This window comes from Staurois parvus, unplaced genomic scaffold, assembly GCF_062004578.1.
Source record: "Staurois parvus isolate SC_StPar_1 unplaced genomic scaffold, SC_StPar_1.0 ptg000414l, whole genome shotgun sequence".
Lineage (NCBI taxonomy): Eukaryota > Metazoa > Chordata > Amphibia > Anura > Ranidae > Staurois > Staurois parvus.
This window is the reverse complement of record NW_028318210.1, coordinates 3161107-3179181: the sequence shown is the minus strand read 5'-3', so window position 1 is coordinate 3179181 and position 18075 is coordinate 3161107. Positions and strand designations below refer to the sequence as shown.

At 42.3% G+C, this 18075-nt stretch overlaps 1 protein-coding gene across 2 annotated transcripts in view; it reads right to left on the bottom strand.

The window, feature by feature from the left end:
- RGS6 (regulator of G protein signaling 6) overlaps window positions 1–18075 on the bottom strand; it is a 577949-nt gene that overhangs the window by 342772 nt on the left and 217102 nt on the right. The gene's annotated exons all lie outside the window — the stretch shown is intronic.

Genomic DNA, 18075 nt, shown 5'->3' with positions numbered 1-18075 from the left:
ACTGAACAAGCTGAAGTTAGAAGCTGATTGGCTACCATGCACAGCTGCACCAGATCCTGAGTGCTCCAGTTTTAGTAAATCTCCACCACCGTGTCCTAAGCCTGCTCATTGATCAAATTAGACAACTTCGTTGTGAGGCTATATATCGCACCAAGTGACATGGGATTCAAAATCTTCAGCTCACAGAAACAATACTCATGGTTTTTTGTTTTAACACTCATTATGCACAATTTACTGCATGCACGATTGATTTGTGCAATATTTTGTGCATAAAAAATAAATTAGAGAATAGTCTCCCACATGTTTTCTCTCCTTAATATACCACTACTGTCTGACTGGCATTACCAATGAGTTTCTATGAGGTGTTCGTCGAGAGCCAAATTTTCAGGTGGAAATTAAAAGGGACTCCTGAGATTAAAATATGGGTTCATATAAAGGATAGCAATATTATAAAGGTTCATTTAAAGCAAAAGATAAGGACTCCATGCCTAATCAACAGGTATTTTTGTGACCCAAACATTTTGATGTGAAAATAATCACAATGTTATTATAAATGGCTGTAAAAGAAAAACATATCTGACTTTGTAAACTGACACTGAAATAGGTCAATAAACACAACCAAAAAGTGTACACATAACCTTTCTCTACTGCCTTTACTTAGTCATGGTGGGAAAATAGATTTGAAATTTTATGACAGGTCCACTTTAAACATAAGGAAACACAATTGTAGAGTTTTCTCAATGGCCATGACATCACAAAAATAGTGTATTACATTCTGTGTCTCAAACGATTGTGAATAGTCATCCGAAGCATGCTGGAGCTTTCCCATAGCACTAATGGAGCTGTCCAAGGTACCAACAACACCTGACATTTTGTGCAGCTTCTATTAAGCAGTTTTATCGGGCTGGGAATGAATTTTGTGTATCCTGCTGTTCCATCTGTGTTCTGTGAAATAATTATAAGTAAAAAGGACCCTTGTAATTTAACTCATTAGATTGTGGTTGCTCTCCCTCCCATTTTTCAGAATGTGTTTATTTTCCATTATTTCATGCAGCATTTCCTCACATGAACAGTAAATTGGCACTGTACAGAACTGTGTCCTTCAGACTTCACATGCTGAAGTTCAAGTAAAAAAAAACTGAAGGAAAGAAAAGCATCTGTGCAGGTTTATGGAGGACAGCTTATTATTATTATTATTATACAGCATTTATGAAGCGCCAACAGTTTGCTCAGCGCTGTACATTACAATGGGAGACAGAACATGCGACAGTACAATAACAATACAATGCGATACACGAGGTGTTTGAGGGCCCTGCTCCTCGGAGCTTACAATCTAGGAGGGAGGGGATGGTGGCACAGGAGGAAATAGCTGTGGGGGATGGAGTGGTAGGAAGAGTGGAGGAGGTCGGGAATTACAGGGGGTGGGGTAGGCTTCCCTAAAGAGATGCGTTTTCAGGGTGCACCTAAAGGAGAGGAGAGTAGGTGATAGTCTGATAGATTGGGGTAGGGAGTTCAGAGTATGGGTGACACCGTGGAGAATTCTTGGAGGCAGGCATGGGAGGAGGAGACTAGGGAACTAGAGAGAAGGAGGTCTTGTGAGGAGTGGAGAGTGCGTGTAGGGTGGTACTTGGATATTAGATCGGTGATGTAGTTCGGGGCAGTATGATGGACCGCTTTGTACGTCAGTGTTAGGATTTTGAATTTGATCCGTTGGGCAATCGGAAGCCAGTGGAGGGATTGGCTGAGGGGGGTGGTGGAAACGGAGTGGTTGGTAAGGTGGATGAGTCTGGCTGCCATATTCAGGATTGACTGAAGCGGGGATAGCCTGTGGCGCGGCAGGCCAGTGAGGAAGGAGTTGCAGTAGTCGAGTCGTGATATGATGAGGGAGTGGATGAGCTGCTTAGTGGTTTCTGGGGTTAGGAACGAGCGGATTTTAGAGATGTTGCAGAGGTGGAGTCTGCATGAGTTTGTTAGTGATTGGACTTGGGGCTGGAAGGATAGATTGGAGTCAAGAATGACATCAAGTACTCTGGCCTGCAGGGCGGGCCTGATGGTGGCATTGTTGGATGTCATGGAGAAGTCAGTGGGGGGTGGTGGTGTGCTTATGTACATTTGTATAGTACAGTTTGGGGAATGAATGCAAACAACTGACTGGCTACTAGGGGCAGCACCATTTTCTTTTAGACTTTATGTTTGAAATTCAGTGTTTTACCCAGTCTGTATTTTGGATCAAACTCCCCAGGATACATAGGGATGATGGAACTCTTTTTAGATGATATGCAGATATGCAGTTCTGCTGTTATATCATGCAGCATACCAGTCAAAGCCCCCAAACAAAACAAGAAGTGCTGTATGTTACTTGAACTTCAGAGAGCCCTATGACTTCTCTTAGCAGCCCCCCGCACCACTCCCTTCAGTTCTGTTGCTGTATTCACCCATGGGTGGACCAGTGTGGCCAGATGAAGGGGAAATAAAAAAACAAAAGTAACCACAAATTGTAATTTAGCTTTAGTGTTTCACCTTCTTCCAGGCTGTTTTAGGCACTGGCTTATAAGTACATACAACCTCAAAAACACGTAGACATTCAAGACTACTTGAATTAAATACAAATTTTGTAGATAAGACAAACGTTTTCTTAGGTTTTGGATAGTATCAAGAGGAATTAGGACACTTGTCAGTTTTTTGTTGCCATTTGCATCCCCATTAGGAAAATTCACTCTCTCTATTTGTTCTATTTACCATTATCACTGAGAGTGAAAGTAAATGAAAAACCCAAACTTCAGGTTGTCATCAGAACATGAAAATTGGGGAGATCTTTCAATGGGGACACTAGTTCTGTTGACCCAGTTGACAGCCATTGATTTCCTCACCCTGGAAGGATTTCCTTTCAATTCCTGTTGTAGCCATGGGAAAGAAAGTGAAATTTTCCCAATGGGACACAGATGGCAAAAAAATTGACAGGGGTTATAACCCTCCCTTACTTTTTTTTTCCTGGGAAGACTTATGGATTGGTGCAAAAATGCTGAAATCAAACTGTGGCCACGGATTGAACAGTCCTAAAGCAATGTCCTCTTACACTGTGCGGCCTGGTGCTTTAAGGACCCCCCCCACCCTTAAAGTGCATCCAACTCTGGGACCCACCTTGAATATATGTTCTACCACTCCGCTATCATCTACTTACTCCCCCCCTTTACCTTATTTTGGGGAACCCAAGCTTTTCTCCCAGACTGCAAGGGGGGGTCATTTTGCACTCTTTCCGACTCTCATTGTTTTCAAGTCTGCCACTTTCCGGAATCTGCTCATTGGCTGTCGATTTTGACACTCACTTTACCAACGCGTTGCTACCACCTAGACTTTTGGAGTGCCTTACAGCTACGACATTTTCTGAACTTCCTCCCACATTCTAACAGTTTTCAACGTCAGCTGACCTCCTTTGAGCGAATCTGTGCGTAAGATGGTCCCCTGCCTCACTCTCTCAGATGTACTCCCAGCTGATTACTCTGCCAGAAGAATACTCTCCCCCCTTCCTACAGAAATGGGAATTGATGTTGAATAGATCCTTCTCTTCACCTTAACAAAGACAGATTATACAGTTTGTTTTAAAACCATCCGTCTGAACCAATTTCAAAATCCTTACTAGATGGTATCGCACACCATCCGTGCTTCATAAATATCTTCCCGCAATCCAGGACAAGTGCTGGAGATGCCAGGACAGAAGGGGCCTTTTGGAAAAAAGTACACTATATCTCTCGGAAGTTTTCTGACTATGTCCTCCCTGACGACCCAGCTCTCTTTCTTCTACATGTCTCCAATATTCCCAAGAAAATGTACAACAAATCGATCTTATGCCACTTCTTTAATGCTGACCCACGCCCTCCTCATTTCACACTTTGGCTTTAAAAAGTAGAAGTGAACAAGATGGAAGACCTAATACTGTCAGAGCAAAACAGACGCGAGGCTTACTCAAAAACTTGGGTTTGTTTGAATATGTTTACTTTCTCTGAAGGGGTGAAAGCCCTTTTTGCATCCTGTTCACAGACATGACATGGTAACACCCCCCTTCTTGGTGTCATCTATCCCCCATCTCCTTCCCTGACTCGTTAAGAAAAATAAAAAGATATACCCTGGGCATTCATAGTTGCATCCGATCTAGTTCAGAGGTGAACCCCTTACCTAAATTCCCATTTTGCTGATTATATGGCAGTTACATGTTCTGAACAAGTCTACTTTGCATGTTATATTATTTATACCTGACGTTGTATCTTTTAATGGCTTGTGGCCTTTGAAGGGTTACCCTACACACATATATATGTTTCTGTTGTATTTTGCTGCTCTGGTAGTGCGGTATAGTTTAAATAAAGCATTTGAAAAAACATTTTTTGCATTTAGTTCTATTTTAACGTAAAGTCTGTAAAATGGTATTATGTTATATAGAAAGTGGCAGCTATGTAACAATTTCTTAAAGTTGTTCTAAAGTCTGTTTTTTTTTAATTAATGAATTAATGCATTCTCTGCATTAATGTATTAAGGTAAATAAAAACACCCCACTACTTGTTCCCCCCCCCCCCCCAACACTTACCTAACCCTTCTCACGGTCCCGCGCTGTTTATCATGAGACACAATCAGCAGTGGGAGCCATAGCCTTCTGCTTCTTCAGTCAAACTCTTGTGAGGAGTGAAGAGGAGTAGGGTTTGCTGCTGCTGTGTGTGTTTCTAGAAACACACAACCTGGATCAGGAGTGCACCCACACAGGTGCTCCCTCAGCACTGTTTGATAAGGGGGCTTCTTGAGAAGCAAAGTAGCAGACAGCACCAGCATACCATTTTTTTCATTTCAGTGAAAAAAAAGACATTAATATCACTTTATGCTGTCCATCTGCATTTGTATGGAAAGACAATTGCATGCCACTGAATAGTCCACAGCAACGCGCCACTAATGGTTTTCCCCAAGAAGCAACTGAAGTCTATTGTGACAGATTGCTAGGGACCATGGTACTAGGGTGGAAATGATTGAAAATGAATTTCACCTGGCAATGTGATAATTTTTGCAGCATAGAAAAAGCAAAAAAACGCAAATTGGGGTAATATCCAAAGAAAGCATAAGACTGCACAAAAATTATTATTATACAGGATTTATATAGTGCCAACAGTTTGCTCAGCGCTTTACAATATAACGGGAGACAATACAGCAACAATACATTCAATACAAGAGGGAAAGGAGGGCCCTGCTCCTTGCAGCTTACAAATACTGGTTAATCTTTGCAGTAAATTTGCTTTAATATGCACATGAATAACCATCTGAAATAAAAGAGTTTAAAAAGCAGGAGTGAGGAATTATTCCTTTTTTTGCTTTGTGTGCTAAGTTATATGGGCCATATTTGCAATCTCTGCACTAGTACAGAATTTATAGCCTAAGCTTCTACCCACGGTCATCTATGCCTCTATTTAAATAGCTGTGGTGTGGATTGTGGCTTTTATTTATTTGGTTCTCGTATATTGAGCACTGTGATGATTTGTATCGCTTCCCACAACATGTTTTTTAGATTTCTGTTGCTTGTTCGATAACACATGAAAAATAAAGTATCATCAAGCATTGTATCTATATCAGGACACAGCAGCTAGTTTTACATTTTTGTGTGTGGGGAGGGGTGGGGGGTGGAAAACCCACCTCTGCAAACTGGTGATGGTGGAAGTGAGGGGTTTAAATCATTCCTCACTGAACCACATTTGAGTAACCTGTCTGGATACAGTTCTCTATGACTAATACATATTTTTATAGGATCCTAGAACCACAGTTCTTCCCCGTAAGGAAAGCTTACCATAACATTAGTCATCCTGGAAACTCTCCTGTTGCTCATGCAAGTGATATCTCAGTCAAGCAGCAAAGCCGAAATATAGAGCTCATTTTATAATCAGCAGTTAAAACCACACTGAAAAAATGTACTATTTCTACAAATACTGCGTTTATAAATAATAGATTTGTTTTCTTTTCACGTTATGTTTTTCACAGAGACTATTCATTTAAATTTTTTGTTCATATAGCCTAATAACCAGAAAACGTGTTGCACTATTTAGTACACTATCCATTGTATCTAGTTTAGACATGTAGTACCCAATAAATGGGGCTAGTGTGAGATAAAAGTATTTTTGGCTCATGGTAGTCAGTGAACCTGAATTACTGTTGGTTCAGTGTGAGGTCAGGCTGATGGCTCAGCAGGTTGGGACTCTTATCGCCTCCACCTGGTTCTAGAGGTTCATGGAAGCTTCCAGAAGTCAAAGAGCAGAAGGACAGAGGCTTCAATCTGCATATTTATGGAAGTCTGACCAATCCCAGAGAGGAGACTCTGGTAGTGTGGTAGACCAGCCCATAAATATGAGAGAGCCATGCTAGCAGGAGAGTGGGGTGGAAGAAGGATTAGTGAGAGGTGTTTCTGTGTAGTCTGGGAGGGAGTCTCAGAGGAGGGGCGTCCTGCTTCCCGGCTGGAGCCTTGAATCTGAGGAGAAGCTGAAAGAGGAGGCTCCACTGCCCTGCCACCCACCGGGGAAGGACAGCCTGCAAAGCTTGGAAAGGAATCAGCTCAGCTAGAAGGCCTGAAAGTAGTTCTATCCACAGCTGCAGGACAAGGACAGTGTGACTACCTCTACACCCCCAGGGCCTAGAAGGGAGACAAGTTATGGCAAGTCTTCAGGGGACAGTTCATAGCTTACCCAATCCCATGTCCTGGGATCAGGCAGGCTGGTATTCTGTGCACCAAGGGGATCAAGAGCTCCTACCCATTGTCACGTAGCTAGAAATCCACTCAGGGGACATCAAGCTCCTAGAAAGGGATTACTTTACTAAGGACTGTAATGGTTCCAGATGGAACACAGTTAAGTGTCTGTCAGTTTATTTTTTCTAAGTGTGCCAGAGCAGGAAAGTCCTCATTATTCTGTTTCTTGAATTAAATTGGGCTTCCTATAACCCCTTTACCCTATCCAAATAGTTCACCCATAATAAAACAAAAAAAAAACCCAAGTCCATGGACTGTTTACTGTCTGTGGATTCAAGTATGGAAAATGCGTGTTGCCTGGCTGTGCAGAGCTTAAGGGGGACCCAAAAATGCAGCGGCCTTCAAGAGGGTAGTGCTACAAACACAAATAGCACTGCACATTTTTTGGTTATTTTTTTCTATTAAGAATGTGAAACACTTTTGTGAAACAGTCTTTTTTGTATTTTTTTTACATAGCCTAATAAGTATGTACACATAACCAGATCGTAATTGCAACATATAATGTGATAATCAGGGTTTTCTATTTTTAACCAACATCTTAATGAATGTGACCAGTGAGAATCCCCATTTCTGTCCTGTAAACAGTTCTAATCTCTGCAACAAAGATTCCAAGAATAGAACATATTTTGGCACCTCTGCACACATTAACATTTTGAAGCTTGCACTGTTTGCTGACAGATATGCTTGATCTCTCAATGGTCAATCAATAAGCTGTTGCTGAAGTCATTTTTACATTTCTTCTTTTAATGTAGGAACTTTCTCAGGTAAAACCCAGTCCAAACTCCCCACCATGTTCTACTGTATACACCATCTGGTGCCTAAACTTTCCCTACACCAATGTGACAGTAGAAGGCACTGAGCACTGCATTGTAGGAAGTCAGTAGGTGTGTTACATGTTTTCAAAAACCCCCTCCTAATTTTCTAGGCACTCTCCCGGGCTTAAATTGGTTGTAAACCTCAGACATGAAACATGAACAAAGCACATCCTTCTATACTGTGTACTTGTCTCTATCAAAAGCACTGAGTGTGATTTCTCTCTGCTACCTCCATCTTCTGTTATCTGCATAAGTCACTTCTGACAGTTTTACCCTGCTCCAAGAGATAATTGGTGACAGGGGAGGAGAGTTCCAGCATTAGCATGCGGCCTGTGATTGGCAGCCATAAATGTGCATGTTCTGGTACACTGGGTGTGTGTGTGTGGGGGGGGGGGGGGATGGGTCCCTCCAATCAGGCTCAAAGTTCCCCTCATTGAGCTGTGCAGTGTGAGACTTCAGATCCTGCTCTATATTTTTCGGAACTGAGAGATGCTGTGTAAAACGTGTGTTTTGGAGGCTATAGAGAAGAGATGCTACAGGTAAACAGATACAACTTAGGAGGATTTGTTTAATCGTTGTGTATGAGGCCAGTCAATTCAGTAGCTATATATAAGGGTTTTCAACCACTTTAAGGGTAAGATTACATTTTGGAGATTACCTAGAAAGGGACATGAGGGCAGTTTGTTAAGGTTCCATTATGACTAGAGAAATTTGTTGTGATATTTGGCATGTGTTGTACTAAATGTAATTTACCATAACCACTCGGCTTTCCAATCTGCTAGCGCATCTTCTAGCCTCAGCTCAGGTCAGAGAACGACACTAGCCTGGGGCATGGACAAACTTTGGCATCCTATAGCACAGCATATATTAATGCCCTGGAGCAATGATGGGCCAATAGGAATCCAACAGTTATTAGTAGCTCAGGAAATCTTAGGATACGACAGTACAGTTACTTTATATAAGCCTTTGTGTGGATATGTATATTTTTTCACTGCACCACGTCTGAGAATTTGCTAAATTGCCCATTATGAAACATTTTCACAATATAGGCTACATGAGAACTGCAAGAAACATAAGCAAAGGAAAAATGTATCTCTATGTTTCTGCTCTTTGGATTGCCCATTGGAATAAAGTAAAGTTCCATACATATTCTATTCCATGTTTTAACCTGTACCAGAAAAAAATGACTTTTATCTGTATAATAATTACTCTAACATTTTACTTTTACTGGTTCTGCACAGCAAACAGTTCTACAGCAGAGTGCACCCTCCAAGTCCTCATCAAGAAGGTACCCTCTTCTGGGAATTTCAGTATGTACTCACTGCTACAGCTCATAATCAGAAACAAAACAGTAGCTGCACTTAGCCTGATACTATACACAGTATCTTTATTTGTCTGAAATTTGCATTTAAATACCTAGGTACAAAACTACAACCAACTGGGAGAGAGGGGCACAGGGGGTGCAGAGAATAAAACTGTTTCTAGGCTCATAAGATTGAGGGGCTGAAGGACAACTGCCACTTCCCATAATTTACCAGTTGTGTAATCACATGACATGCTCTACAGCACGTCAAACACAAAGCCCGTAGGCCGAATCCGGTCCTCTCGGCCATTTCATATGGCCCTTGCACCTCTCCTGCAGCTGAGGCACCCCCTCATCTCCACTCTCATCTTGTCTCAGCAATCAGCAGCAGGGAGGAGGACAAAACTCCTACTACAGATCCTGCACCTCTCTGTGCAGCTGTAGCACCCCCTTGTCTCCGCCTCCCCTGGTCTCAGCATTCAGCTGACTCCAGCCCTCCTCTGGTCCTCCTCCAGACCCTGCACTTTCTGCTTTCCAACTTCACCCCCCACTTCTTCCCAGCAGCAGCACAAGGTAAGGGGGGGTGTCAGGAATGGACTGGCCAGCAATGGTGGGACTCACCTGCCTTTTGATCTGCAGTACCAGGGCTGGCCAGCGGGTGCTCCCAGCAATCAGAGACTCAACCTTTCAGCCAGCTAACACCTGGAACTGATGATACTGGTGTATTTAAGGGATGGCCAGATTTGCAGACTCTGCCTTGGTGTTGTGTTTGTCCTGGGCCCTGTATCTGTCCTGCATCCTGTTTCTGTTCCTTTGCTACCTGTTCTGATCCCTGGCTTGTGACCCTGACCATCCCTCTGCCTGACCCTCTGTACTACGCTGCTTGCTACCTGTTCTGATCCCTGGCTTGTGACCCTGACCATCCCTCTGCCTGACCCTCTGTACTACGCTGCTTGCTACCTGCTGAACCTGGCCTGTGACCCCGACCATTCTCCGCTTGCTCCCCCTGTACCTACCTGCCCAATTGATATTGACTCGGCCTGCCTGACGACGCTTGCTTGTATGTACTGTTATCTGTGGGTGGTTGGTTGGGTTTGTTTGCACTGTATTATGTTTAGTATTGCACTGCGTTTATGTTTGTATTGTTAGTGTTAATAAATTACATTGTTAATCACATATCTGAGGTCTGCGTTTCCCTGCTTCAGTCACACACCTCTGGTCATACCTGGGAGCCCTGACAGGGGGTTCACTGTTATGTAAGGGAGGGTGGGGGACTCTTGACTTCTCATGGTGGGGGCAGTTGGGTCTGTCACAGGGAGGCTCTTGACATCTGATATAAGGGGGGTTAGATACAACTGGCCCTTTGAGGGCAAACATAATGCTGATGTGGCCCCAGATGAAATAGATTTTGACACCTCTGCTCTACAGAGTACAGCAGGATTCTCCTGCCTTTCATGTCCCTTTATCTTGTATTTGCTTATAGATAATAAACTGTTTGTTTTGTTTTAGCCATTCCAAGGGATTGTCAGTAGTCATTATGTGAGGAATTAACAGTGCTTTGTTATAATAATTTTAGCAACAGAACACTATTTATATTAACATGCTCCTCTGCCTGTTGCTGGAATCTCTTCTCTTGCAAATCACTACTCTCTGCGTTGGACCATAGTTCCATCCCCTGTCTCTTGTATCAATGCCAGACACAGTAGTTATGTAGGGGCTGGTGGACTGAACTACAACACCGGGCAGGGGATGCAGGCAAAGAACTGACCAAGAAGTGTATTGGATGTGAAGAGTCTTTGCATACTGTCTCCTTTTGCTCTAGACAGGGCAGAGGGTGGGGTGCCATGCTGTTTTGTTATTTGTAACCAGAATCACTTTTACTGGAATTTGCAGGCCTCATTGTTATGGTGATCCCTTCCTGAATGCAGTTCCCTTTTCTTACCACTAGCTGGAAATTTTTCAGACTTAAAATTTCTGATTTGTTTACGCCTGGAGCACTGAATGTTGGGAGATGTAGTTTGGGCCAAGAGAGATGCCAATATCAATGCAGGCAAAAGTAACTACAAGACCAAGGGTGCCTGGAGGAAGAAGGGACCATATAAATAGGAAAGCCCAGGAAAAGTTTGGGACAATTGGGATTTAGCCGCCAGTGTGTGAAGAAGGTAAAGACCTGTTACAGAAAGCACAGAGCTGAGGAGACTGGTTACATATTTAATGCTGCATCAATATCAGAAGCTGTTGGTTCCAGAGAGTAGGGAGATCAGCTGGACTGCTGGACTGAGTTAGAGACAGGGAGTTTCTGTTTGCTATGATCGTGTTCCACATGGCAGCCTATCGCTTCTGCTGCCAGAGGACCCAGGGCATCAAACCCACACTAGCTGACCACACATGATCCAATCATAATTTATTATCGCATAGCAGAAACCACCACTTGTCAGATTGTTGCAGGAAGCCGCTTTGAGAACCAACTCCACATTGAAGGCGGCCCACATCTGAGAAAGCAAACCTGCATCTACAGATACAGAGGAGCTTGTGAGTGGGTTTCTGACCAATTAGTGATCCATCATTTGACCGTTTGCCTAATCACCTGGAGAACTTTATTGTCCTTTATCTCTACTGACATCTCCCGTCTGCTTATTACTGACCACTGCTAGTCCTGTTGGCCAGAATATATATATTTATATCTAACCATCATCATATCTTAGAGTGCTAACACTTGGCTGCCCCTCCCTTGCCAATGGAGCCCATTGTTTTTCAGAACTGACTTGCTGTTTTCAGGGATATCCACTCCCCCCCCCAACAAGCACGCCAACATCTTCAAGGACCCCAATGTATCCAGCACTGAAGGGGGCGGGGATTACTGCCAGGATGTGCTGTATATACTGAGCTGTGTTTAATAAAGAAAGAGTCATTTTCACCCTACACGAAGTTCCGGCTCGTGGTTTGGGAGAGCAGGGAAGGGAGTGTTTTGATCTCTAATACCTGCCTTGGCAGAGCACTGGAAGACTTGCAGGAAAAGGGGACCATTGGGTGAGACGCACTGCTCCGCACGAGGAAGCCCAGGCGAAACCGTTCCACCACAAATATACTTTGTTGCCTTACCACAAGATCACGAGTCTCATTTCAGGTGACCCTAAGGTATTAACAAAAATGATTAATCTCTACCTATTGACGTGTATACCCGAGGTATCAGTAGTACTGAGGTCTTTGCCAAGGTCAAGGTAAGAACAGAGGACGTGACATAACCAGCGGCTCCTGCGAGTGTAGCGTTACATACATTTGAGAAAAATATGACAGTTAAGCTATCTAATACTGAAATTATACTGAAAATGTTGATATAAGTTCACAGATTGTTGCACATTCATCCAGTTACAAATTGGGTAAATGTAAACTGTTGCACACAGAATCTGGTGCAGCTGTGCATAATAACAAATCAGCTTCTAGGTCTCAGACCCCGTTCACACTTGTGTATTTTTCAGCTCAAAGCTCGATGCTCAAAAACGCTCAACAAGTAAAATCCCATTATTTCCAATGGTACCTGTTCACACTTGAGCATTCTGTCGCCTGTGGCAAAACACCCGTCAAGCAAAAAAAGTACTTGCACTATTTTTCAGGCAGATCGGACATTTTGTCCCCATAGACTTGAATGGAAAACGCCTAAACAGTGGGAATGACTGTTTTTTTTTTTCAAGTATTTCTTCAGGCATTTTCAGCTCAAACAGCAGCTATTTCTATTTCTATTGGCCACAGCAAAAATGCCTGAAAAAACGCCTATAATGTTTGCAAATCTGCTCAAAAAACACTCAAAGACTCCTGAAAAAAATGTGAGAAAAAGCCTGAAAAATGCTCATCTCAGTGTGAATGGAGCCTCACTGTCAAAGCTTAATTGAACAAGCTGAAGTTAGAAGCTGATTGGTTACTATGCACAGCTGCACCAGCTTATGTGTGCTCCCGTTTTAGTAACTCTCCCCTATAGTATACCCCTCAGCCCTCATGCACACGGGACGTTTTTACAGCGGCTGTTTTTGGTGTTTGACCTTTTTTCTACAGTCTATAAACTCCCCAGCATGTTATCCTATGTGTCCATACACACATAGGCTGTAATCCACGTTTTTTGGCTGGGATGTTTTTTGGCTGGACGCAAATGTGGGAAAACGCCGCTAATCGCAGCAAATCGCCGCGGAACACTAATGCAAAAACGCTGACTTTACACAGCTAACGTTACCAGTGTTATCAAAACATCCTGTGTGCATGAGGGCTAAATGTCATTTTGTTAGGGTTTGCTTCAAACATCATAGGACACAAGTCACTTATCAGGAAAAATATATGGGCTTCTACCAGGGGCGGACTGACAACTCATGGGGCCCCCGGGCAATAGGGGATCATGGGGCACCTGTGTCCTTGCCCAAAGTCAAAAAAGCCTAGGAAAAAGGTACCAGGGGCATCTCATGGGGTCCCCTACTGACCCTGGGCCCTCAGGCAATCGGGGATCATGGGGCCCCTGTGTCCTTGCCCAAACTCAAAATAGCCTATGAAAAAGGTAGCAGGGGCATCTCATGGGGCCCCCTACTGACCCCGGGCCCTCGGGCAGTGCTCGAGTTTCCAAATGGTCAGTCCGCCCCTGGCTTCTACTTAATAGCAGACACATACCCCCATATATAAACATTTGTAGAAAAAAAAAAATAACCACTCGCCTGTGACAATGGACAAATCAGTAATATCTCCCAATGGGGGAAAGTGAAGAGAGAAGCCTATAGGAGAAACACATATCAGTAGAAAAACAATCAAGGCAAAGGACGCAGTAAATCAAAATAGTTTATAAGGCTGGCCATACATTATACAATTTTCTTAAAATTTTTGATTTAGATTTACCAAAACACATATAATAGGAGGTCAAAACTATCAACACTTTCACTTGTATCCAATTAGACCAGCTCTTGCACACTACATAGATGAAGGTAAATCTACAGGAATTTTGGCAGAAATTGGCCAGAAAATTGTATAATGTATGGCCAGCCTTATACACTATTTTGATTTACTGCGTCCTTTGCCTTGATTGTTTTTCTACTGATATGTGTTTCTCCTATGGGCTTCTCTCTTCACTTTCCCCCATTGCGGAGATATTACCGATTTGTCCATTGTCACAGGCGAGTGCACCGAGAAAATAAAGAGTGCGCAATAAACAATGCTTTGAGATTGAACTGCACATTATTTTTTAAAATAGAACAATTTCTGCAGTTTCTGCAAAACAAGATGCTACGAGATTACGATAAATATGTTACACACCTAGCAAAAAGTATTTGCGCAGATTTAAGGATCTGATTTTAGCCATGTTGTGTGGATAAATATAAAAGCTTCCAGCTGCCAAATCACATTTGGTTGATGGCCAGACCTTCCCAAAGCAAGTCATGCTTCTGCAAATGTACACATCCACCTCATGTAGGTATCCAGGCAACAAGAACTGGGTGTACAGAAGAATATGTTTACACACCGCTGCAAGCCAACCTTATCTCTTTTCATTATGCACACTGATACCTTAAAGAGTTTGTGAGGTTAGTATTGAAGCCTAAGATATGTTCACACAGAGAATACCAATTACCCAATGGAATAGGTACTAAGGAGCTCCTAGCAAAAGATCATGTGCTTAGCAAGAATGTATATGTCCAAAAAAAATCACATCAGACAACAGCCATTAAATAATAATAAAGGCTAATAGCATTGCTGATATTTTAAAATAAAATATTCTATTATACTAGAAGAATAGATAGCCTTTCCCAACAACTATGCTTCTGTCTGCACCAAGAACTACAGGCATCAGTGTGAAACCGGAGCATGGAGGACCCTCCAATACATCCATTTTTTATGGCCTGTGATAGGATACGAAATAATGCATAGCATTCAAAAAATACATTTTATATATACACAACTCCACATCATGGGATACCAATTTCTAAATATGGATGGTGCCATTTCTGATTTTCTATTAAAATACTGGCTGGTTGACTGGACGACAGCACAAATGAGAAAGTCAGAACAGTTGATCTGCATACTTGTCTGTGGTCTGTTTTTTTTTTAACAGATATAAGAAAACTATTTTTATTATTATAATACAGGAATTATATAGCGCCAACAATTTGCTCAGTGCTTTACATTATAATGGGAGACAATACAGCAACAATACAGTTCAATATAAGAGGGTTGGGAGGGCCCTGCTCCTAGGAGCTTACAATGTAAGATTTTAATGGTAAAGTTAACAGACTTAAAAAGAGCAAAAATGTTACCTTACTTTATTTGTATAACTAAAAAAAAGGAAAACTTTGGACTATACAAACAGTGTAAAGGCCCCCCCCCCCTTTACACTGTTTGTATAGTCCAAAGTTTTCTTTTTTTTAGTTATTAAACACATTATAAAATTTACAGGCTTAAATTATTACAATTATTTACAATATCTGCATATTTGTGTCAATACACATCTAAGCCAGAGTTCACATATATGCAGTGTGGTATATCGCATGTGATTCACACAGAAACCACACTGCATATCTGTGCAAATCACATGCAATTTGTGTGCGGTGCGATTGAAGCCATACATTTTGTATGGCTCTAATCACACCGCACCCGCACAAAAAACGGGCAGGACCCTCTTTTTGGTCCGTACTAGAATCGCATGGGTATTCACACCTATGCAATCCAAATCTGCACATTGCACCGCGTTTTGTGGACCACTTTCAGGTGTTGTTAACTTAACCTCCCTAGCGGTCTGATTATGTCAATATTTCTGCGCTCAAAGCGGTACTTTTTTTGCATGGAAATATGTATTTTTTTTATTGTAGGCTGTAATTTTTAGGAATAACTCACTGAAATCTGTCCGAATAAGAGTCTAGTAAACATCCCAGGTATGTTAAAATTTGAAACACGAAATCCTAAATTATAATTTAATAAATAATCATAAAAAATAATAATATAAAATAATACATTTAGTTCAATAATGTAATCAAACCAAAAACACTGAAATTTGAAATATAACGCCAAGTTCGCACATCACTGAGCAAAGTCGCAAAATCGTTTTCAGTGTCTGATGACAAATTTCCCCACAAATCATTATCACTCAATTCTGCAAGTGGTTCTAATTTACAATCGCTGTTCTCTAGCTGGTCTAAACCCGCTTTTGACCTAAAGGGACGCTTTTTGGACGCCATGGACGTTTCTCAGTTTCCAGGCAATAAGAACAGTAAAAATGCAGGCAGGGCGCAGGACAAGGCACTCGGGACAAAATGTATGTGGAATGGTTTGATACAGTAATGTTTTACTATGTGATTTTAGGGAATTTAGTGAATGTCAATTTTTGTCATTTTCAAATTTCCTGCCAGTTCCGTCCCCGTACATCCCAGGGGACAGAACCCAGAAGACAGAACCCAGAAGACAGATGCCGGCATCCGCCGGAGGACATTACAGGGGACACTGCAGGAGGGACATCGCGGGAGCGCAGGACAAGGTAAGAGAGGAGTAGATCCCGGAGCAACTCCGCATGGTAAGCCTGAGTGTAGCTTGGGGTTACCGCTTGTGGTAATGAAACTTTACCCCGAGCTACCCTCGGGAATACCGCCAGGGAGGCTACCATACACACCCGCAGCGGTTCGCATGAATGGGGTGCGATTCTGATGTGGTGCGGAATTTGCACAGAAAACGCTGAGAATTCCACACCGCATCAGTGTGAACCAGAGCTGAACGTAGTGAAAGATTTTGATAATGGAAAAATGCATCCTGCTTAAAGGGGCATTCCGCTTCTATTTAAGATCAGTTTGAGATCATTCTAAAATCATTCTTAGTTCATTGACAAGTGCATTTAACTTCTAGTTGACCTCTTTCTGATCTGATCTGTATTTGATTTCCTTCTAAGTTGCATCAACTTGCTTCAAGCTGATTTTACATTTCTATTGACTTGTATAGAGAAAGAAGTAGTTTCAACGGGAACAAAAACCTGTTGGCATAGACTCTAAATCTGATTGGTTTCGACTGGATTACTATTTTCAGACACCAATATTTCATACACCTTCATAAACTGCATCATTGCTCTTTACCTTTTTAAAGGTTATCTGTGTTTTATTAACAGCATGTGCTTTCCAATATTATACATTCCAGCTGCTGTGATAATTGTTGCAGTTTCATCAAATTTGTAATGTCTCTGCATATCTAAACAAGGTTTGGCTAGATCAGAGTATGGCTTAAAGTGGAATTTCAGGATAAAGATCAAACATCATCATAGGCAGGTATCAGACATACAGTGAGGAACAGAAGTATTTGAACACCCTGCGATTTTGCAAGTTCTCCCACTTATAAATCATGGAGGGGTCTGAAATTCACATGGTAGGTGCATTCCCACTCTGAGACAGAATTAAAAAAAAATTCAGGAAATCATATTATATGATTTTTAAAGAATTTATTTGTCTTGCACTGCTGAACATAAGTATTTGAACAAATAAGAAATAGCAAGAATTCTGGCTCTCAAAGACCTGTTACTGTGCCTTTAAAAAGTCCACCTCTACTCCACTCATTAATCTAACTTAGTAGCACCTGTCTGAGCTCTTTAAAGACACCTGTCCACCCCGCAGTCAGTCAGAGGCCAACTACTACCATGGGCAAGATCAAAGAGCTGTCAAAAGACACCAGAGACAAAATTGTGGACCTGCACAAGGCTGGAAAGGGCTACGGGGCAATCGCCAAGCAGCTTGGTGTAAATAGATCAAATGTTGGAGCAATTGTTAGAAAATGGAAGAGGCTAAAGACGACTGTCAGTCTCCCTCAGACTGGGGTTCCATGCAAGATCTCACCTCGTGGGGTATCACTGATGATAAGAAAGGTGAGGAATCAGCCCAGAACTACAAGGGAGGAGCTGGTCAATGACATGAAGAGAGCTGAGACCACAGTTTCAAAGGTCACTGTCGGTAGAACACTACGCCGTCATGGTTTCAAATCATGCATTGCACGGAAGGTTCCCCTGCTCAAGTCATCACATGTCCAGGCCCGTCTGAAGTTTGCCAATGACCATCTGGATGATCCAGAGGAGGCATGGGAGAAAGTCATGAGGTCAGATAAGACCAAAGTAGAACTTTTTGGTCTAAACTTCACTCGTCGTGTTTGGAGGAAAAAGAAGGATGAGTTGCATCCCAAGAACACCATCCCTACTG